Source organism: Pleurodeles waltl, chromosome 8 (assembly GCF_031143425.1).
Source record: "Pleurodeles waltl isolate 20211129_DDA chromosome 8, aPleWal1.hap1.20221129, whole genome shotgun sequence".
NCBI lineage: Eukaryota > Metazoa > Chordata > Amphibia > Caudata > Salamandridae > Pleurodeles > Pleurodeles waltl.
This window is the reverse complement of record NC_090447.1, coordinates 354,167,875-354,192,943: the sequence shown is the minus strand read 5'-3', so window position 1 is coordinate 354,192,943 and position 25,069 is coordinate 354,167,875.

Here is a 25,069-nt window from a genome sequence, read left to right as displayed (position 1 = left end):
GGGCATACACTGGCGCAGCTATTCCAGAGCAGACCGCAAAGCTTCTCCGCAGCCTTTGGCCCAATCACAAGCCTGACAGGGAACAGGAAGGTTCACAGCCGCACCAGGACCAATGTTGAACGCTCCGCATTGGGGGGCATATTTATACTCTGTCTGCGCCGAATGTGCGTCAAAAATCTTGACGCACATTCAGTGCAAACGTTGCCCCGTATTTAAACTTTGACGCTCGAGCCCATGGACGACAAAATTCCGCCGTGTGTGTCATTTTTGAGATGCGGCAACCCGCCTTGTGTTAATGATATGCAAGGTAGGCGTTCCCGTCCAAAAAATGACTTAAACAGCCGTGCGTCGGATTTATGCTTTCGGGCAAAAATGACGCATGCCGGGAGGTGGAGCCAGAAAATTACGCACAGCCTGATTTGCGTCAAAATTTAACGCCTGGGTCAGGGCAGGCGTTAAAATGGGGCAAACACACCTGTATTTAATCAGAACACACAGAAGCAACAGCAGAGCAGCATAGCAGCAAAAGGGAGACATGGAGGTGGTTCTTATCCAGCGTGCACGCAGACGCAGAGCCCAGCAGCTACAACAGCAGCTACCACAACACCAGCAGGGACCCCAAAGGCAGCGCAGAAGGCAGGAGAGGATATTCCGCCCCAGAACAACCCTTCATGGCCTCAGGGAACACGACATCATCCAGAGGTAGAGGTTGAACTGGCAGGCCATTCAGCAGCTGCTGCGAAACATTGAACCGCAGTTGGCACCCACTTTGCTGACACCCGCACCATCCCAACAGAAACCAAGCTGCTTGCCGTAATTCACATGCTGGCAAGTGGCTCTTTTCAAACAACTGGTGCCCTGGTTGCCGGAATATCACAACAATCATTCTCTGCCTTTTTGCCCAAAGTACTGGATGCCATCATTGGACTTACACCCCGCCACATCTGCTTCCCTAACACACTGCAGAAGCAGTAGGAAACAAAACAGGGGTTCTACCTCATTAGTGGCTTCCCACACGTCCTTGGTGCAGTCGACTGCACACATGTACGCCTTGTGCCACCTGCTGCAACTGAACACCTCTACCACAACAGGAAGCACACACATTCCATCATTGTGCAGGCCATTGTCGATCACCAGGGATTGATCACCAACATCGTGGCTAAATATCCTGGGAGTGTCCATGACTCATTCATCTTCCGTCACTGCACCATCAATGAACACTTCCAGGATGGACGGTATGGCAATGGACTACTTGTTGGTAAGTACAAAAACCTATTTATATATACACTGCACAGCAACCCTCTAGGGCACACAACACATACACCACAACAGCAACATGTGAACAGGAACACACTGAGGTCATGACTTCGCTAGCCATGTTTCATAGGTCTGCAGTGAACCTGTCACACATCTGAAATTAGTGTACAGTCTAATGTTAAGAGGTCAATGATCACAACGTGTGGAGTGGGTTGCCTAAATGTCACCTTGCAAATTGTAAGTGTCCCAATGACGTATACATTAATCCATTGCATAAGTCTCAAAGGCATGGGATGTCCAGGGTACAGTGATGTGAACGTGTTAACAACACTGTCAATTTTAACCTGTGTATGGAACTATCATCTCACCCCAAGTGAAGACACACGGACACCTGTATCACAAGTTACAATGCTAGGGAGGGCACACTGTACTGCAAATCCCAAAACATACTGCTGACAACCGGTCAGCAGACAAACACTCGTTCAGCCAAGGAAACAACACAATGCAGATGGTACATCCTAGAAGCCTAGGATGCGACATTATAACACAAAAGAGTCACAGACAACTACTGCCATGAAAGGTCATTTCAATAGGGCAGCAACATGATCCCATTCATTTTCTCTTGCAGCTGATCAGGGGTATGGCATCCAGCCATGGATAATGACACCTATTGCCAAACCGAGTACTGCAGCAGAGGGTGCCTACAACGACGCACATAGGAGGACACACACCATAGTCTAGAGGACCTTCGGCATCCTCAAGTCAAGGTTCCGGTGCATCGACATCACTGGTGGTAGCTTCCTATATTCCCTGGAGATGGTCTGTAAGATCATCCTAACATGTGCAATATTGCACAACATTTGCATCAAAAGGAACATTCCCCTCCTGGAACCAGAGCCACACATGCCTGAAGAGGAGGAAGAGGAGGATGGTGGCCTGCAACATGAGGGGGAACTACAGAACACGGCCGATGGTATACGCAGGCGGCAACATATTGTCAACAATTTCTTTTAAATATAATCACCATCACCACTTTAATGAACTAATTTAAATAAACACCTATAATAATCACCATATCATGGTCTGGCTAATCATTTTTGCACACCTTCATCTCTACTTATCAGAATAAGAGTGTTGCCTCATGGAGCATTGCTGATATACTGATTAGGACACTGAAAATCCCAGAGCTAATGTGATGCGTAACATACAATGGTCACATACACACACACTGTAAATGACATATATCATGTACATTTCTCCTTTGAAGGCCAATAGCAGAGGACCACACCTATTTCACACATACATGTTGAAATCAAGGTCCAATGCAGCATATGGCACACAACTAAGACACTATCACTCAATAAGGGGAAAACAAGCCTCATACATGAGGCAGTTGATGTGCTTTTGCATCAGTAACAGGAATGTCTGACAAGACCCTTGACAGCAGTAAGTCCAACTGCATCCAATATTTGCAAGGACTATCTGTTACCAGAGTTCCGTAGAAGCAGAACATAGACAGCACAAGTGCCACTCATATGAGCAGCATTGCGCACATGACATTCCATGTAGATGTCAGCCCATTTCCTAACTCCTGACACACCCATGCACCTGATCACAACCCACCTGTCTGAAGAGGTCCCTGGAATACTAAGATGTGTACCCTGATATTCCCTCCTCTACACACACAGACTAACAATAGCAATCCAGTGTGCTACACCCTTTCCTATGGTATGCCATTGTCATAGAACATCTGACTGCATGGACGTCAGGTCAATTAATACACTGGCTTCTAGTTTCTAAGCCCTGTTAGCACCTGCAGATTGCTTCCCGTGTGAAAAGGTCTGTTGGCCATTAGAATGCAAATTTCAGCTACAGGACTTGTGAGAAACAGATGCAGCCCACACCTGTGATCACCTCCACGCACACCACCCATTTCAACAAGCACTGCCCCTGTTGATGCCTGGAACAGCATAGGAGTTGCCATTGTGTCAAATACACCATTAAGCAGTGATACTAATTAAGCCGTGTAACACAGCCCTTGGGTTCATTTGTCACCTTCAAAAACACAGGACATACACAGTTTGACATGTCAACTGTCTAGTTCGTCCTCCAAACAGTCTGAGTCAGACCACTGATTATGCAACTTGTCAAATTGCTGGATCCTGAATCATCCTGCATTCTGTCAGCCTGACTGGCATCTGTCTGTGCATCACACTAAAGTATCCCTGTGTCTACATATGTACCACACTTGCGTTAGCAAACCTCTCATTCACCAGGGGGTATTGGGCATGGGCTTCTTCAATGCATACCCAAATACATTGTATAGCATCATCTGCCTTTTAACTGTACCATTTGAATTAAATCCTCTGTGAGAAGCAAAATTCATGGCCCATCCCTTGTCTGGGTCTCATTTATGCATGAATGACAAAGGATGACAGTGTCCCAGGGCCGTATGCAGGGATTGGGTATGGGGCCTTCAGCAGAACCAGCAACCTCTGATAATGTCCATGAAAAATCCACACATGTCAGGACCCTGACAGGTAACACACAGAATCACAGTGCTCACAACATATTGATGTGCCGTGTGTGGTTAATAGCTGCGAGAATAATCAGCACAGAGGCTATGATGTTCCCAGATGCAGTGGGAATTGCAGAGGCTAACCTGTGTACAAATGTAATGGCACCTGCCGGAACATGACACCTGAGACATTATCTCACTCAGCACACCAAGGTTGCCCTGTTGACTGTCTCATTACACGTCTTTAGTGACAGGGTGGGACCATCCCCATGTAGGTTCTCATGTCCTCATCCACTTTACTCACATTGATCAACCAAGGATACTCAGTAGATACAGGAATAGCTGCCACTGACTCATGATGAGTCCTGGACCGAACTGGGACAAATTACACCCCCAAAAATATAAAGGATCATCATTGGACCACACACATGAACAAGACACCTATGCGCAATTGATCACTGGAAATATGTGGCACGTGCTGCCTCATCTGCTGGTCCACCACAGCCACTTGAGAGTTGTGGCTCACTTCTATGACCTCAACTGTGGTGTCATCATACATTTGTGATTCACCTTTGTCTGTCTGGGCAAACAACATGGTACCCACTTCCTCAATGCATGTGTATGACTCAATGTGGGATTCACCAACTAGTGCCTAGGAAGCTGTTACCAAAACTCTAGGACATAGGATGTTGAAAATGTGGACCATTGACATGAACAAGCGTTTGCCATATATCTGGTGCATGCTTTGTCATATGTGGTGCCTACGTTACCCTAACGCTTGGAAGTCCACATTACGGATGTTGCTACATGTATGACTAACACATGAGGAAGCATTATTATGTCCAACACAGCATGATGGTGTATGGTTTCTCACTTCATCAGATATGTCCCTCAGGATGGGCAGAGTATGATGCAATCATGGGCACTGTGCAGATTTATCTGACTACATAATGTCAGGACAGTTGTATTGACAAGCTACGTAATTTGACAGTAGGCACATTTCAGTTATCTACTGCACAGTTGATGTGTCACATTACCCAGAGACAGATTTGTTGTGTAAGTGCTATTTATTGAAAAGTGCTGTAGTGCTATCTGTACATTGTCCATGATTGTGAGTCCATTAGAGTGACTCTGTGCAGTGTATATATAAATAGGTTTTTGTACTTACCAACAAGTAGTCCATTGCCATACCGTCCATCCTGGAAGTGTTCATTGATGGTGCAGTGACGGAAGATGAATGAGTCATGGACACTCCCAGGATATTTAGCCACGATGTTGGTGATCAATCCCTGGTGATCGACAATGGCCTGCACATTGATGGAATGTGTGTGCTTCCTGTTGTGGTAGAGGTGTTCAGTTGCAGCAGGTGGCACAAGGCGTACATGTGTGCAGTCGACTGCACCAAGGACGTGTGGGAAGCCACTAATGAGGTAGAACTCCTGTTTTGTTTCCTGCTGCTTCTGCAGTGTGTTAGGGAAGCAGATGTGGCGGGTGTAAGTCCAATGATGGCATCCAGTACTTTGGGCAAAAAGGCAGAGAATGATTGTTGTGATATTCCGGCAACCAGGGCACCAGTTGTTTGAAAAGAGCCACTTGCCAGCATGTGAAGTACGGCAAGCAGCTTGGTTTCTGTTGGGATGGTGCGGGGTAGGCAGCCAGGTCGGCCCTGGGGGGGGTTCAATGTTGCATTCGTGCACGCGTTGACAGGATTGCTGTTATAGGTGTTGGGTCAACTGTATTACAGCTGTGCTGATTTCCTTCTGGTTTTTTTGCTGTTCTGCAAGATAGATGTTAGGGCTTGCATAGCTGCTGCCTGATCTGCAGATGACATCATGCACGAACACACCCCCTCAAGGCTGGCTGCCATAATTTGCATCCCCACCCGCACCTCCTTGGCCAGCTTCCACTGTACTCCAACTACAGTTCTCTCAAAGCTGGTGCCAGTGTCGTCTGAGTCCTCAGCTGTATTGGAGCTGGCAGGTCTTACAATTGGGGTGGTGGGTGGATCCTCTGCGATGGCTGCTTGTTCTGTGCTCCTCCTTGTGACTGAAGGTGGGGTCTGGAGGGATTCAAGGACCTATTGGATAGTCTCCTGGGGAATGTTTATCGGCTCGTCATCCATGTCATCAGGGTAATCTGGGACAGGCATATCCGCAGGAGATCCATCTTCCTCTGCAATGAAACAAGGTACAATTAGTGTGTCTGTGTTGTGGCATGAGTGATGTGACATGCCTGCCTTGTGATGAATTCACATTGTGATCTTGTTTCGTGTTCATTGCTCCAGTCCTTCAGATGGGCATTCTCCCAGGCCTATGGCCCACCTGCATGTCACATGTATGTTATTGAGTTATTAGACTTGTTGGCATCATCTCTTCTAGGTGTTGGTTTTGGCCAAATAGAGAATTGCCACCTTCTTGTCCTACTCAAGCCTCCGTCTACATCCATTCTCATGGTGAGACCTTTCACTGGCTGTGGGTGCTCTGATGGCATTGGCAGCACACTTAACAATCTGGACCTGCCCCAATCTCTGATCTTTCACATCCATTTAAATGTATTTGACATGTGGCATATCCTATGCATAGCAATGTTATGACACGATATGGATGTTGGCATTGGTAATTTGTACTGCTGATGATGGGGAATGTGTGGTACGATTATTCCCTGATAATCGTACGATTATCCCCTGATAATCGTAGCAGTGTCCTATTTACTCCTCTGACTGTGCAGGTGTATGTCAGTGACCAGTTACATGTGTCCCCCCCTCAATGCTGTTGTCTGAGCAGTATGACGTTTGGGATGTTACATTGTGACCCAGGCACAGGATGGACCCTGACATATGCAGCATGGGTATGTCCTTAGTGCTGTGTAGCTCCTATTGTTGTATACATTGGCTGATGTTTGCGACAACTATGGGCATTGACGTTTGACAGTACTGGGGCCTTTGTCTTTTTTTAGGGGATTGTTGAAGTTGTCATCCGCAACCCCCTAATTTAGGTGTGTATGATCCATGGGGAGGTTACTGCCATTGGCTACTTGAGCTGCACACAGAGTGGAGGTGGTAGTGGCAACTGTTGTCGCAGTTACATTCCAGTTGTCGGTATGGTTAGAGGTTGTTAAGAGGGCCTTAGTTCTTGTAGGGGGTATGGTGGCCGACGTGTGCCGGGATGCCAGTTTGACGTTGTGGCCTTCCCTCCTGCTGTGGATTTCCCTTTGCTCCATCGTTGGCATGGCAGCATGCCCCCATGGGACTGTTGTTGGTGTAGTGTAATGGTGTGCCCCAGATTCTGTTTGTGCAGGCCATGCCCCCATGCCATCCCCCTTTACCCATGCCACTCCATGTATATGATGACTTCCATGCGTTTTGTGGTCGGTATCCCCCCCTGCTTACGGTTAACATTAGTGCATTTTGATTCCCCATGCGACTTACCCTGCATGTGCGTTGTCTCCTGGTAGTCTGCGCTGTCCTGTCCTTGAATCCCTGTGACGATCTCCTCAGGGATGACGGCTGCAACCATCTCCTCCGTGTGGTCCAGGGCTTCCTGGTGTGCTGGACTCCGACCTCCAGTCTGCAGTGCTGCCTTCCTGTTTCTGGACATCTTTTCCTTTGTCCTGCGCTTGCAGTCATGCCAGCGTTTCTTGCACTCGATGACTGTTTTGCGTACTTCAGCCACACTGTTAATCTTGTCAACAATTTGTTGCCATATAGCCTGTCTCCTACTGTTTGGCAACTTTGAGGTGACAAACAGTTGGTGCTGGTGTTCCGTCACCTCTTTAACCAGAATTTCCTGCTCCTCTGCACTGAAGCAACACTTTCTTTTCTTCTTATAAGTGTCCTGGTTCTTGTGTGGGTCCTCCTGGCTGGTTCCTGGTCTGTTGTCATCTTCCTGGGGTCTGTAGTGGCATCTGGGATCCATTTTGGCTCTCCTCTTGTGAAATGGCAGTGTTTGCTGTTTTTTTTTACGCTATTGCGTCAAAAATGGCACATATCTCCGGTTTGCAGTGTCGTAAATCGACCCACAGTCATTTCTGCCGCATTAACGTCGTTTTGCTTTACGACTTGACGCTGCGGTGTGCGTCAAAAATAATGACTCTCACCTGTGGTTTGCGCCACCGTGCGTCAAAGTATAAATTTGACCACCGCACGGCGCACCAAAATGGCGTTAGCCTGCGGTAATATTTTTGACGCAAAACTGCGCCGGCGCAGTTTTGCGTCAAAAAGTATAAATATGGCCCTGGGTCCGGCTGCAGTCATCTGCAACTGCAGACCATGTCTGTCACCTGCCACTTGGCCGCACAGCCCTCCGACAAGGGTCTGCTTCAGCCACCCCAAACGGACAGACAGCTCTCCCCTTTGGCTAGAGGTTCACCCAGTGCAGAGGACCAACATATAGATGGATCCAGTGATTGTTAAGCATGTGTGACACCAGGATTATTTAGGAAAGAAACACGGCAAAGGAACTCGCCTACAAGGTGGTCGTCTTCGAGCCAGGCTAGCTCCGAACCCCTGCATGCTTGCTTTTACTGATAATAAAAGAAGCCAGAGGCAACACATGTATGCCTCAATGTAAGAAGGCCTAAAGAAAAAAAACAAGCATTGGCTAAACCAATATGTTACGTCTTTGGGACCTATTTCCTTTGCTAGTGGTTTTTGGTGATGTTGTACAATACCCCCGAAGCTGTGCAATCTGTCTCAAAAAAAAGAAAAAGTGTTCAATGACGCACCAGATCTGACTGTTTCATTTTCTAGGGGAGCACATGCGCACACCTCCAAAATAAAGATGTTGCCTTTTTTAAAAATCTTTCAATTTACTGATACCAGATTGATCTGTAAATAAAAAAAAAGCACAAAAAACATTTTCTTTTAATCTTCCGAAGGAGGACTAGGAGGGTTTAGCGGATGGGATTAAGCAATACAAAGAGTGAGGAGAGCAAAATGTAAGGTTGGAGGAGAAGCACACACGGGCAAAGGGAGAACCACAGGGGCAAGAGAGAGCAATGTGGAATGCGCAGGGAATGAAGCACATGGGCGAGAGAGAGCAGTATGGAGGGCGATACAGAGAAAAGCACATGCTGGAGAGAACTGGAAAAGACATGAACTCACATGGAGTGCCTAAAATGAAAGAAAATAATAGTTCTCAGTCAGCAGTGGAAGGAATATATGCCAATCAATCAGGGCCATGGTGAAGAGGCTATGCTCCAGGGCAGAGACAACACAATATTAACAAGCAGCAACATGGAGAGTCATTGAATAAGAAGCAAGCAAATGAAAGAAATAATAACGCCAACCAATGGAGTTCCATAAACTTATAACGGAACTCAGACTTCGGCCGAGTTCCTCTAAATGGTTATAGAACTCCTCTGTGACTTGCAATATCCTTATAATGTAGGGCAGGAGGTACTGTATCCCTTATATAATCGGTACTGGGTGTGTCACGCGCAGCCAATTATAAATAAATTAGAGGTAAGCTTTTATACAGGGATTGCAGAGTCTCATGTATTATTCCTGGAATTCTGCTATCCTTATAATAAAAACACATTTCGAATTTATTTTTAGTCGGTGACTTGTGAGCGGATTATAGTCAGAACTCAACTGTAATAATTTAATACAGTTGAGTTCTGATGTCACAATACCTGCTACCAGAGCCAGCAGCCAGGGTGAGGGCAGGTTACAGATCATAATTAAAGCAGCTGTTTTAAGAAGGAACACAAATGTTACTTTTCTTTCTTGTGCTCTGTTGTTCAAGCTGTACATTCATACCCAGAAATTTAGACATTTATGGCAACATGTTTATTTTTTGCACTCCTTTGATAAATATGGAAAAGTTCAGAAAATGTAACTTGTATTAAATAGCTTCTAATAACTTTTTGCAACAACTATTGAACAGCTTTTTTGATGTGTTAAATTTGTTTCTTACAAAACAGCTATGCACTAAGTGCCATATTTATACTTTTTGACGCAAAACTGCGCCGGCGCAGTTTTGCGTCAAAAATAACCACCGGTTAACGCCATTTTGGTGCGCCGTGTGGGCGTCAAGTTTATACTTTGACGCACGGCGGCGCAAACCACAGGTGTGAGTCATTTTTTTTTACGCACACCGCAGTGCCAAGTCGTAAAGCAAAACTACGTTAACGCGGCGGAAATGACTGTGGGTCGATTTATGACACAGCAAACCGGATATGCTGCGTTTTTTGACGCAATAGCGTCAAAATTCCCAGTGAACACAGCCATTTCAGCAGAGGAGAGCCAAAATGGATCCCAGATGCCTCTACAGACCCCAGGAAGATGACAACAGACCAGGAACCAGCCAGGAGGACCCACACAAGAAACAGGACACTTTTAAGAAGAAAATAAAGTGTTGTTTCAGTGCAGAGGAACAGGAAATTCTGGTTAAAGAGGTGATGGAACACGAGCACCAACTGTTTGTCACCTCAAAGTTGCCAATCAGTAGGAGAGAGGCTATATGGCAACAAATTGTTGACAAGATTAACAGTGCAGCAGAAGTACGCAAAACAGTCATCGAGTGCAAGAAGCGCTGGCATGACTGCAAGCGCAGGACCAAGGAAAAGATGGCCAGGAACAGGAAGGCAGCACTGCAGACTGGAGGTGGGAGTCCAGCACACCAGGAGGCCCTGGACCACATGGAGGAGATGGTCGCAGCCGTCATCCCTGAGGAGATTGTCACAGGGATTCAAGGACAGGACAGCGCAGACTACCAGGAGACAACGCACATGCAGGGTAAGTCGAATGGGGAATTAAAATGCACTAATGTCAACTGTAAGCAGGGGGGGATACCGACCACAAAATGCATGGAAGTCATCATATACATGGAGTGGCAAGGGGTATGGCATGGGGGCATGGCCTGCACAGACAGAAGCTGGGGCACACCATTACACTACACCAACAACAGTCCCATGGGGGCATGCTGCCATGCCAACGATGGAGCAAAGGTAAAGCCACGCCAGGAGGGAAGGGCACAACGTCAAAATGACATCCTGGCACACGTCAGCCACTATACCCCCTACATTAACTAGGGCCCAATTAACAACCTCTAGCCATACCGACAACTGGAATGTAACATTAACAACAGTTCTCACTACCACCTCCGCTTTGTGTGCAGCTCAAGTAGCCAATGGCAGTAACTTCCCCATGGATCATACACAGCAAAATTTGAGGGTTTAGGATGACAACTCCAATAATCCCCTGAAACAAGACAAAGGCCCCAGTCCTGTCAAATGTCAATGCCCATAGTTGTCGCAAACATCAGCCAATGTCATCAACAGTAGGAGCTACACAGCACTAAGGACACACCCATGCTGCATATGTCAGGGTCCATCCTGTGCCTGGGTCACAATGTAACATCCCAAATGTCATACTGCTCAGACAACAGCATTGAGGGGGAGGACACATGTAACTGGTTACTGAAATACACCAGCACAGTCAGAGGAGGAAATAGGACACTGCTACGACTATCAGGGCAATACAATGTACCACACATTCCCAACATCAGCTGCACACATTACCAATGCCAACATCCATATCGTGCCATAACAATGCTATGCATAGGATATGCTACATGTCAACTACATATAAGTGGATGTGAAAGATCAGAGACAGGGGCAGGCCCAGATTGTTAAGTGTGCTGCCAGTGCCATCAGAGCGCCCACAGCCAGTGAAAGGCCTCACCATGAGAATGGATGTAGACGGATGGTTGAGTAGGACAAGAAGGTGGCAAATCACTATTTGGCCAGAACAAACACCTAGAGGAGATGATGCCGACAAGTCTAATAACTTACCACAATACATGTGACATGCAGGTGGGCCATAGGCCTTGGAGAATGCCCATCTGAAAGACTGGAGCAATAAACATGAAACAAGATCACAATGTGAATTCATCACAAGGTAGGCATGTCACATCACTAATGCCACAACAGAGACCCACTAATTGTACCCCATTTCATTGCAGAGGACGATGGATCTCCTGCAGATATATGCCTGTCCCAGAATACCCTGATGACATGGATGACGAGCTGACAAACATTCCCCAGCAGACCATCCAAGAGGTCCTTGGAACCCTCCAGACCCCACCTTCAGTCACAAGGAGGAGCTTCCTCAAGGGATATCTAAATCATCAAATAGTGGCCGCAAAATGTTGTCACCATGCAATACTAACACATTTAACAGTGCACACAAATCTAAGCAAACACTCCAAAAACTGCATGAATGGAGGTGTCTGAGTTTATATCAAAATAGGTAAGCATGCTGAACAGTGTCACAAATGATCTATGTGAGTCATGATGATGCTGCTACAAGAGTGCTTACGACAACTCATCTTATAAGGGTGTCCTTGAACATCACACTGCAGTCAGACCTAAAACTGTTCCCCCAATACCAAGTCTGGAAGCACTGTTTGTGACTTAGAAAACATTCTTATCGACAAAAACACATTGGGATCCATATTAACTGTGATTGGTGGTTGCAACGAATGGTGGAATCTTTGCAAGGTAGCTCTGGGGTAGCTGCCAATCTTACAGCTCAGTTGGGATTTGTTTGTAGCATAGGACACAAATGCAATAGTACAAAGTTCATGTACACCAATGCCAAGGCCATGATCAAGAAGCATTTAACACATACTGTAAAGGGTTCACTATATATTTATTAAATGGTAATCACAGAAGAGGAAACCGAGGGAAAAGTCTTACCTACCCTAATCTACCCTGACTACTCATTACCCACAACTGTCCCTAACTAACCTAACCTAAACTTACTTATCACATGTAACAAAATGTTCTAAACATCAACCCCCCTCCCTCTTATGAGACGGGACACATGGAGGACAACAGATACTAACCTAAACACATACTATAGTATCCTAAACAAAGATATATATATATATATATATTTTTTTTTTTAAATACACAAGAACCCCAACATAGCCCCCACCCACACACTTAATAAGAAAAAATAGAAAGAATCAGGATCTCCCACCCCCACCCACTAACACTAACTAAACTAACAGCCTATACTAACCTAACACTAAGTCCCCTAAGCCCACTAAGTATGAGAACAAGGAAAGAGGAGGGAGGGGAGGGAATCATGTCCATCATCATCAAAGTCTAGAGGTTGGCACATGCCTGTTCATATGGCGAACATCCCGGCTCAGATTACTGATTTTCCTCAACACACGGTCCATCTTACGTTCCATTGCCTGGAAAGCTGCAGCGTCAACGGTTGGAGCTGGGGCAGTCTGGGTACCGGTGGAGGAGGTTTGTGGGCGTGTAGAGCCAAGGTCTGTGGGCTGCCCTAAAGGTGTTGCACTGCTGGGGCCTGGAACAACAGCAGACGTTGGGACAACAGTCCCAGCTGTGGGTGGTGCCACTTGGGTGGAACTGGTGGTTGTTCTGGTGGTGGGTGTGGTGGGCAAATTAGGGCCACCCGGTGGGAAAGCCCTCCATGCTCCGGAGGCCCGTTCATGGTGGCATCTACGGGCCATCCTCCTGAACCCCGACTTTACCAGCAGGATATATTGATATCTCATGGCCCGCCTCTGGAACTCACGGACCTGGATGGGTGTCATGTTTGCAGCTGTGAAGACAAAGGCAAATAATTTACATTAGGAACTGCATTGTCTGAAATGGCACAAGAAGTAAATCAGACAATACATCTACTGTACTTGTAACAGCTCATATCACCATACAGATCATTGAATGAACCTGAGGAAGTACATGGCAGGCCAGCCTACAAAGGTCACATCACACATAGCACATCCAAAACCTACAAGATGGGTAACAACTGGCATTGACTTGCCATCTGAGTTCTGCCAGTTATCAGCTAACAATCATGCTGCACATCCTCGGCCAATGCCTGGGGTACAGATGTCAGTGTACGGAATGAAAAACTAAAGCCATATGGTCTGCAAGTTGTAACTGGACTTGCTAGTACAGTACTCATGTGCCATACCTGAGTGTGTATACTAGGTTCCGACCAAACAGTCACTTATTTACATGTATGTGTAAAATACTGGTAGCATCAGTCCTAGGTACCCTATTCACAAACCCATGCCTGTGTTTGAGGGGGGTGTGGAGAAACAACGAACAATTCCAAACAACATGGACACCCAGGAGTGTATAGAAAACTTCACACGTGTTTGGCTCTACACACACACCACAGGTAAGGTCTATCAACAATTAGGAGTCTGCAAACCCTTGACAAATCATAGCACCACACATGTCAGGAAATGCAGAGCTTGGTACACATCATATACTTCCAGTAAGGCATGACTTACACCAGACACAGAGTTGCAAGAACACCCATGATCATGATTAGCATGCACACCTAGGCCATTGCACTCAAGTTTCACATACCAGTAGCACTACATGTGGAAGTACATGCTGCTAGGAAGTTCTACCTACAGTTTAATAAGTACTTTGGTGAATAGGGAAGCAGAAGTCTGTTGGAAAGCGGTTTGCAGTACCAATCTGGGAGAATGTGGGTCTGACAGGCTGACTAAATCTGAGATGAGTTCCAGTGCGACTCTTGTTGATACAAGTGTTATCCACATGACTCACCCCAGTACTCATTGTGGGGCCTACAGGAATGACCTACAATCCCTAGATAATATAATCGGATAAGCATTGGCTAACTTGAAAATTTTGAGAAACTGAAATCCCACTCATGGAACAAGACAAATGATTGGCCAGCGCATCACACCTTGCTATGTGTTCAACACACAGGAGTCCATCACACACCACCAGCAAACACAACACATAACAGACATATCAACACTTACTGGAGTGGTCGGGGTCCTCAAATGTAGCCACCTCTCCCACAGTGTAGGGTGCCGGTCCACCTGTAAGGCATGGAAGGAAGAAATGTGCTCAGAATCTGTGCACTGACCAACAATTTCAAAGACATATACAATGTGTAAGCTGAATAAAGTAATGAAAGCCATTCAGACATGATGATACTGCATCTGATATATCACGGCCAACATTTACATAGCATGGGTCTCCTGTGACAGTTACACATATATCTGCACACATGCAGTGGCCCTAACTATCATGTGGTGGCAAACATGCTCCGTCATTAGTGATCAGAAATAATAATGGTGTGTAATCGTCTCATCATGTGCATCCAAGAGAGACATCCAAAGCCTGGTTACTTGAAGACTGCATTACCAGTCAAACAGTCCATGTGGCCATGACACATTTATTACACATAGGTACAATGTACAGAGGGGCAGGGACTTTTGTAAGCCCTCATGTTGTTACAGTTTCTTCATTTGATGTGGCCCAGCAATGGTGATTTGCACCAAACATGGAGATGTGAACCCATGTGCATACCTTTGGACTGACATCCCTAATTGGAATGTGGCACAACAAACTCCAAATACAATTCTATGATGTTAGCTGAGGGCACCTTACACCTTTTCCCGATGTTTTCAAATCCATATCTGACATGTATCCAAAAAGATGAAGGACCACAATAATCCCTAACATTCATAGAACTTCCGTGAACGCTTTCCTTCCACACTCACCAGTCTCACATGAGACATATGTCTGGGCCACTTTGCTATCATCAATTGACGTGAAGCCAGCACTCATTTTCTGCATTATGTAGTGTTTCTAAAGTCAGTCTAGCTATTGCATCGACAAAGTTAGCCAATATTTTAGTACAGCTATACTTCTCTGGCAAATGTGACCTATATAGACATGATTGGCTCCTATTTTGTTTGGTTGTCTGACACAAAGGCGGCACCAATTTACTTAACCGAAAAGTATCCTGTAAGTTTGCAAAGCACGTGCTTCCTGATAGCTAGCAATTGTGATCCTTCACATAGTGCACCAATTACCCTGTATGTTTCCGCAGCATTACACATAGTCAGCAACTTAGCTGGCAGATATTGTACAAATCATCTGATGTCACTACAGAGCATTTAATCGTGCACATTTACATGATTTGTACTCGCCAACAGGGCCACCAATCACTATTCCCAGGTGGTCCAGCAGATCTTGCTCCCTGGTGATGAGGTCAGCCCACCGGTGCTTCAGCTGGTGGTCACTCCTCTGGCTCTCATACACGCGCTGCAGGTGATGCAGCACCTTTCCCCACCAGATTCTGCGCGCCTCAGTGTGATACCCCTGTATCACCCTGCCCCCTGCCTCGATCATGAGTGGTAGGAAATGGCACACAAGCCATATAAAGCCCCCCAACTCCTCCTCACCCATCCTGCCTAGACGTGGCCTACCAGACATCTCGGCAATGAAAAGGGGAATAGGGGAAAAAGAAGTAGAAAGGAGAAAAGGGGCAAAGTAGAGGTACGAAAAAAAAGAAAAGTAAACTTAACCACTAAAAGTGCCCAACTATCCCCAAACTAGCACTACCCACAACAGACTCCCACAAACAATAAAAACACTAGAATACTGGACAAATGTAAACAACACACACTAGGACACTATACAACAACAATATTTATTTCACAAAATAACAATTAAGATAGCACAAAGGACACAAAAGCACAAAATCACTGGACAACACTCTGAACACAGCCACACAGTCTGGAAGATTTACAGACTGCAAAGTGAAAGTGAAAGTACACCCACTGTATATAATCTGTAAACAGGATATCCTATTACATCACTTCCTGCATAAAATGGCCTCTGTTTTTCTCGTTATGCGTCATATTTTTTCACGCTTACAGTTTGTGCGTCATATTTTTCGAGGCACAGGAGTGAAAATTAGGCTGCATCCAAATAATAGTAAATAGTCTGTACAATTATTTGAATGCGGCCTCATTTTCACTCCTGTGCGTCGAAAAATATGACGCACAATCTGTATTGGTGGAAAAAAAATGACGCATAACGCTAGCAACGTCAAACTTTCAGTGCATGAACTGGTTTTGGGCATTTTTTCAGTTTTTATGTTATGTTACATTTGGGACACATCAGAGATAGGCTGATTGCACCCACTATGGTGTTGATGGTGTATGTTCACATGTGAGACATCATACTGCAGCGGACCATGACCCGCTACTTCCTTAACAGGATTTTGACGGTTGGCTGACGCACTAGATGGCCATATGTGTGGCCTACATATATGTATTGCACAATTTGGGCATGTTTGGCATCAGGAGAGGATAGCAATGTGACGCACATAAGTACAATACCTCAATGCCTATTGCTCAATGTGTGTGCAGTGGCACCTAATGTAGTTGTTGACCGAGTGTGTGTGCATCACAAGATGCATTATTGAACATATGCTTGTATGAATGTGAAGTCAATGTGTCCATACCTTAGATGCAAGTCATTGTGGAAATGAGAGAGGACATGTGTTAGTCATACATGTAGCAACATCTGTTGTGTGCACTTCCAAGATTTTGGGTAACGTAGACACCACAAATGACAAAGCATGCACCAGACAGACGGCAGGCGCTTGTTCATGTCAATGGTCCACAATTTCACCATCCTATGTCCTAGATTTTTGGTAACTGCTTCCTAGGCACTTGTTGGTGAATACCACAGTGAGTCAGGCACATGCATAGACGAAGTGGGTACCATGTAATTGGCCCAGACAGCCAAAGGTGAACCACAAATGTATGATGACGCCACAGTTGAGGTCATATAACTGAGCCACAACTCTCCAGTGGCTGTGGCGGACCAGCAGACGAGGCAGCATGGGTCCACATATTTCCGGTGATCAATTGCACAGAGGTGTCTTGTTCATGTGTGTGGTCCAATGTTGATCCTGTATATTTTTAGGGGTGTATGTTGTCACATTTACACCCGGTCTCATCATGAGTCAGTGGCAGCTATTCCTGTATCTACTGAGTGTCCTTTGTTGATCAATGTGAGTAAAGTGGATGAGGACATGAGAACCTACATGGGGATGGTCCCACCCTGTCACTGAAGACGTGTAATGAGACTGTCAACAGGGCAACCTTGGTGTGCTGAGTGAGATCAAGTCTCAGGTGTCATGTTCCGGCAGGTGTCATTACAACATTTGTACACAGGTTGGCCTCTGCAATTCCCACTGCATCTGGGAACATCATAGACTCTGTGCTGATTATTTTCGCAGCTATTCACCACACACGGCCCATCAATATGTTGTGAGCAATGTAATTCTGCGTGTGAACTGTCAGGGTCCTAACATGTGTGGACTTTTCATGGACATTATCGGAGGTTGCTGGTTCTGCTGATGGCCCCGTACCCAATCCCTGCATATGGCCCTGGGACACTGCCACACTTTGTCGTTCATGCATAAATGAGACCCAGACAAGGGATGGCCCATGATTTTGGTATTCAAAGAGGATTTAACTAATATGGTACAATTAAAAGGCAGATGATGCTACACAATGTATTTGGGTATGCATTGATGAAGCACATGACCAAATACTCTCTGAGGAATGAGAGGTTTGGTAAAGCAAGTGTGGTACATATGTAGCCACAGGGAAACTTTAGGGTGACGCACAGACAGATGCCAGTCAGGCTGACAGGATGCAGGGTCAATCTGGATCCAGCAATTTCACAAGTTACATAATCAGTGGTCTGACTAAGACTGTTTGGAGGACGAACTAGACAGTTGACATGTAAAACTGTGTATGTCCTGTGTTTTTGAAGGTGACACATGAACCCAAGGGCTGTGTTACACAGCTTAATTACTAGCAATGCTTAACGGTGTATTTGACAACATGGCAACTCCTATGCTGTTCCAGGCATCAGCAGGGGCAGTGCATGTTGAAATGGGTGGTGTGCATGGAGGTGATCACAGGTGTGGACTGCATCAGTTTCTCACAAGTCCTGTAGGTGAGATTTGCATTCTAATGGCCAACAGACATTTTCAGACGGGAAGCAATCTACAGGTGCTAACAGGGCTTAGAAACTACAAGCCAGTGTATTAATTGACCTGACGTCCATGCAGTCAGATGTACTATGACAATGGCATACCATAGGAAAGGGTGTAGCACACTGGATTACTATTGTTAGTCTGTGTGTGTAGAGGAGGGAATATTGGGGTACACATATTACTATTCCAGGGACCTCTTCAGACAGGTGGGTTGTGACCAGGTGCATGGGTGTGTCAGGAGTTAGGAAATGGGCTGACATGTACATGGAATGCCATGTGCGCAATGCTTGTCATATGTGTGGCACTTGTGCTGTCTATGTTCTGATTCTAGGGAACTCTAGTCACAGATAGTCCTTGCAAAGATTGGATGCAGTTGGACTTACTGCTGTCAAGGGTCTGGACATACATTCCTGTTACTGATGCAAAAGCATACCAACTGCCTCATGTATGAGGCTTGTTTTCCTCTTATTGAGTGATGGTGTCTCAGTTGTGTGCCATATGCTGCGATGAACCATGTTTCCAACATGTATGTGTGAAATAGGTGTGGTCCTCTGCTATTGGCCTTCAAAGGTGAAATGTACAGGATGTATGTCATTTACAGTGTGTGTGTATGTGACCGTTGTATGGTACGCATCACAATTGCTCTGGGATTTTCAGTGTCCTAATCGGTATATCAGCAATGCTTCATGAGGCAACACTCTTATTCTGATAGTTAGAGATAAAGGTGTGCAAAAATGATTAGCCAGACCATGATATGGTGATTATTATCAGTGTTTATTTAAATTAGTTCATAAAGTGGTGATGGTGATTATATTTAAAAGAAATTGTTCACGATATGTTGCCGCCTACGCAAACCAGCGGCTCTGTTTTGTTGTTCTCCCTCATGTTGCAGGCCACCATCCTCCTCTTCCTCCTCTTCAGGCATGTGTGGCTCTGGTTCCAGGAGGGGAATGTTCCTTCTTATGCAAATGTTGTGCAGGATGGCACATGTTAGAATGATCTTACAGACCATTTCAGGGGAATATAGGAGGCTGCCACCAGTGATGTTGAAGCACCTGAATCTCGACTTGAGGATGCCGAAGGTCCTCTCGACTATGGTGCGTGTCCTCCTATGTGCGCCATTGTAGGCATGCTCTGCTGCAGTACTCGGGTTGCCAATAGGTGTCATTATCCATGGCTGAATGCCATACCCCTGATCAGCTGAAAGAGAAAATGAATGGGATCATGTTGATGTAGCTTTCCCCATTGATATCAGCTTGCATGGCAGTAGTTCTCTTGTGTTGTCTGTGATTCTTTTGTGTTATTGCGTTGCATCCTAGGCTTGTAGGATGTACCATCTGCATTGTGTTGTTTCCTTGGCTGAACAAGTGTTTAGCTGCTGACCGGTTGTCAGCAGTATGTTTTGGGATTTGCAGTACAGTGTGCCCTCCCTAGCATTATGACTTGTGATACAGGTGTCCCTGTGTCTTCACTGGGGGTGAGATGATAGTTCCATACACAGGTTAAATTTGACAGTGTTGTTAACACGTTCATATCAATGTATCCTGGACATCCCATACCTTTAGACTTATGCAATGGATTAATGTAAACATAATTGAGACGCTTACAATTTGCAAGGTGACATTTAGGCAACACATTCCAAACGTTGTGATCATTGACATCTTAACATTAGGCTGTACTCTAATTTCAGATGTGTGACAGGTTCAATGGTGACCTATGAAACATGGCTAGCGATGTCACGACCTCAGTGTGTTCCTGTTGACATGTTGCTGTTGTGGTGTATGTGTTGTGTGTCCTAGAGGGTTGGTGTGCAGTGTGTATATAAGTAGGTTTTTGTACTTAGCAACAAGTAGTCCATTGCCATACCGTCCATCCTGGAAGTGTTGATTGATGCTGCTGTGACGGAAGATGAATGAGTCATGGACACTCCCAGCATATTTTGCCACGATGTTGGTGATCAATCCTTGGTGATCGACAATGGCCTGCACATTGATGGAATGTGTGTGCTTCCTGTTGCGGTAGAGGTGTTCAGTTGCAGCAGGTGGCACAAGGCGTACATGTGTGCAGTCGACTGCACCAAGGACGTGTGGGAAGCCACTAATGAGGTAGAACCCCTGTTTTGTTTCCTGCTGCTTCTGCAGTGTGTTAGGGAAGCAGATGTGGCGGGGTGTGAGTCCGATGATGGCATCCAGTACTTTGGGCAAAAAGGCAGGGAATGATGGCTGTGATATTCAGGCAACCAGGGCACCAGTTGTTTGAAAAGAGCCACTTGCCAGCATGTGAAGTACGGCAAGCAGCTTGGTTTCTGTTGGGATGGTGCGGGGTGTCAGCAAGGTGGCTGTCAACTGTGGCTCTATGTTGCGCAGCAGCTGCTGAATGGCCTGCCAGTTCAACCTGTACCTCTGGATGATGTCATGTTCCCTGAGGCCATGAAGGGTTGTTCTTGGGCGGAACATCCTCTCCTGCCTTCTGCGCTGCCTTTGGGGTCCCTGCTGGTGTTGTGGTAGCTGCTGTTGTTGTTGCTGGGCTCTGCGTCTGCGTGCACGCTGGATGAGAAGCACCTCCATGTCTCCCTTTTGCTGCTCTGCTGTTGCTTCTTTGTGTTCTGATTAAATACAGGTGTGTTTGCCCCATTTTAACGCCTGCCCTGACCCAGGTGATAAATATTGACGCAAATCGGGCTGTGTGTAATTTTCCGGCTCCGCCTCCTGGCTGTGCGTCATTTTTGCCCGAAAGCATAAATACGACACACAGCCATTTAAGTCATTTTTTGGACAGGAACGCCTACCTTGCATATGATTAACGCAAGGCCGATTGCCGCCTCCAAAAAATGACGCACACAGTGGAATTTGGTCGTCCGCGGGATCGGGCGTCAAAGTTTCAATACAGGGCAAGGTTGCGCTGAATGTGCATCAAAATGTTTGATGCACATTCGGTGCAGACGGAGTATAAATATGCCCCCAAGTGTATAAGTGGTTTGTGGGAAAGATGACCAACTAGTGTAAGGAATAAAGTACCCCCTGCAATACATGATAAGAATATTGCAAGTCATCTAGGATTTCCATAACCTAATAAAGAAACTCATCCTTCAGCCTCGTCTATGTGGTCATGGAATTCCTCTGTGACTAGCAATATTCTTCTATTATACAGCCTTGGGTACTTTATCTCATATACATTTTAATGTGGAAATAATTGGTGTGGGTAAAATGTTGTAATGTATTATGAAAAATGAACATTTTTATTATATGTTCAATAATTGGTGATTGGTAAAGCACATTCCAAATACACATTTGCATTTGAAAAGTATTTTTTTTAATGTGTGGATGTAATGCGTGCTATAAATAAGGTTCAATGAGAGGTATCATGAAAGACGTTTAATAAATATGTCCTATGATAATCGTTTTTTCCTATCTGATTAAAACAGGCTGACAGCCTAAAAACACTTAAAACCACAATTAATGTATAAAGTAGCTGTGGTATTTTAATATTGGGCATGCAGGGCATTACAGTCAGCAACTGGAAGAAAAAGCAGCTGCTGAACAAGTAACATGTTCTAGAACTCTATAGGTGATCTAAATTCAGTAATGTTGACACGTAGAAAATGTCCACACTTAGTTGAATCCAAACCTGCTCCAACATTCTTTGGTGCAACCTAATATTTGTAGGACAAATAACCACATGCCCCACTGTACAATACCTGAATGCCATATACAGTACCCTGTGGAACAATATGGCACTTAGGGCCAGATTTATCAATAATCCACGCAATGCAGCAAGACAACTTGCTGCGCTGTGCTGCATAGAAGTGAGAGGACAAGAATGCACCATAATTATCAGTCTATGGTGCATTCCTTCTCTCAGCTGGTGCTAGCACACAATCTGCTGCCTCGTGCCAATGCAGGCATCCTTGCACCAGGGTGCCATGATGCCTTCGTTACAGGCAAGATTATTGTGGAGGAAGGAAAATCTTCCTGCACAAAAGCAATCCTTCCTGCACAAAAACAATCCTTAGAGGTGTTTTCCTCTTGTGCTGCAGAAAATGGAGTCCACTTAGAAAGAGAAAACAAGGAGAAATAATTTCTCCTTGTTGCGCCTCCTCTTGGAAGGTGTAGCATTTCAACGCATTCCCAGGTTTACCAGTCTCGTTAAAGCTGGGAATGTGCCAAAATCCATTGGTGGATGCGTGAGAACACCCACGCTCCACCCCTGAAACGCTTTCCCAGGGTAGAGTAATGCAAGGCAGCAACTTGTGCTGACTTGCCTTACTCCAGATTTACCAAGTAACGCAAGGCCACGCAAGCTGGCCTGTGATGATTGGTAAATCTGACCTAATTAATGCGTTGCCCTTGCGACACCAAGTGTGGTGGAAGTAGAACAGAATACCATGATAAATCTGGCCCTTTGTTTTTCACTGTCCGCCCTCCCATATTCCGCATGCGCAGGTATTTCCAGAATGCATAGTACAAAAATATATGTTATTGTAAAGCCTGCAAATTGCAAAAATAGGCTTTGTGATCACAAAAGTGTATTTTCTTGTGAACAAAACTCATTTTAGTGATGGGGGAAGGGTTGAAATTAGTATGCCTCCCTTATTTGGGAGTCACAGTGGAATGTATCAGTGGCTTGCTGTTGCAAACCATTGACCAGATACCAAAACTCAAAAGCAGGGATATTGTGATTCCTAAAGGGAAAGCTGTCCCCTGGGAAACAGGAACATATTTTTAAAAGCAGCATCTGTGTCTTTAATGGACACAGGCGTTTTTCATTTTTTTTTAAATGTTTGGAAAAACAAATGCAGTTGTGGAAAGTACTGATCACTGCAGATGACCATCCCTGTATTTGCTGCCCTTCATGATTTCTATAAATTGCGATCTGCCCAATTTATTTATATTGGATAGGCAGGTCATTGACCGACCCACTGGGAATCTACAAATTGCAATGCAAACTATTAATGTATAGGTCGCACCACAAATTGCAAACCCATACGCAAAGCGGTAGATGTCCCAATTGATAATCATGGTTTGTCGATGGGTCTTTGTACATCAGGCCCTAATTATTCATGAAAAAACTTGAAATGATAGCTACACATCTGACCATATTTAGAAAAAAACGCCAAGAATGGTGCTGTGCCATCGCTGATGGCTCAAGACAGCATTATTAGCAGGCTCTGGGCATGCGCACACATCGCACCTTCAAAAAAAAGTTACTGCCTGGGGGAAAAGAACACCGCCTACCTACCCACCACGAGCAGGAACTAATAAGAGCACCTGCTTATTTGGAAAGAATGCAAGAAATAAAATGCAAGCATCATAACAGCAAATTCAGCAGCATTTGGAACAAAAACAGCACATTTACACTCCCCTGAACAGATGTGATTAGTCTCATATACACTATTTGTAGACTCAGAGTATGTGTCAACACAACCTTGAGGATCTCTCCCCCCCTCACCTTGTACAGCAACTGGTTAGAGCACATAAACTATTCAGGAAAGAAAGGCAGGGGCAAAATTCAACATTTTATCTAATCATATCCAAAGAAGCTCGCACTCAGCACATCACTCCGCTGAGACATCAGTGCTTGTGTCACTCATCTGTAGAATATTGGTTTACACCCCCACAAAATGTCCCAACTCTAATAAAGCAGGCTGAAGAACTCCTTAGGAAAAAATGCTTACCGTGCACGTTGTAGCATTAAACCTATGAGCAGTACACCCAGTACAAATATTCCCACGGGCCCGATGCTCCATAGTTTTATTTTTTTCATGCATTAATGGTGAAGAGTCCTTTAAAAATGAGTGTGTTGTACAGAGCTGCGCTAAATGACATATGGAGGGAGGAAGAAGCCACAGGGTTAGACATACATTTATGAAGCTCAAACAATCTCTTCCACTCCTGCCTCACACTCCTCCTTTCTCAGGCAGGGCCCCTCCCTAAAGCCCGTAAATAGTGGTGTTTTTGGCACATTGAGGGGTCAGTTCTGGAACCCTAAAATGTTGCTAGTATGGCTCCTGGTGCCTTCTACTACCTGCAACTGCTGCGTTCGTGACACTTGGTTTTTAGGATTTAAGCTCAGTTTTTACGTGTTTATCCTTCACTGAGAGATTAGTTGTTTGCTGCTACCTGACGTGGCTCAGATGTTCATCATGTGGAAGATAACAAGCATTGACAAAGCCACTTAGTCTCACCTTTAAAACCTATTGGCTTTGTCAATGGTTTTTGGCCATGCTATGCAGCAACCTCGACACTGTGCAGCATGGCTAAATAAGAACTAAAAGCCTATGGTGTAGCTGGCATTTTGTAGGTCTCTGCATGCCAGTATGCGCCTTCAAAATGAAGAGGCTGCTTTTTTCCCCCTTTAGTCGCCGATCTGAGTTTAATGGGCAAATAAAAAGGAAAAATGCACAAACTAGACCAGTGTTTTTTGAAGCATGGGTGGAAGAGCAACACACGAGGCGT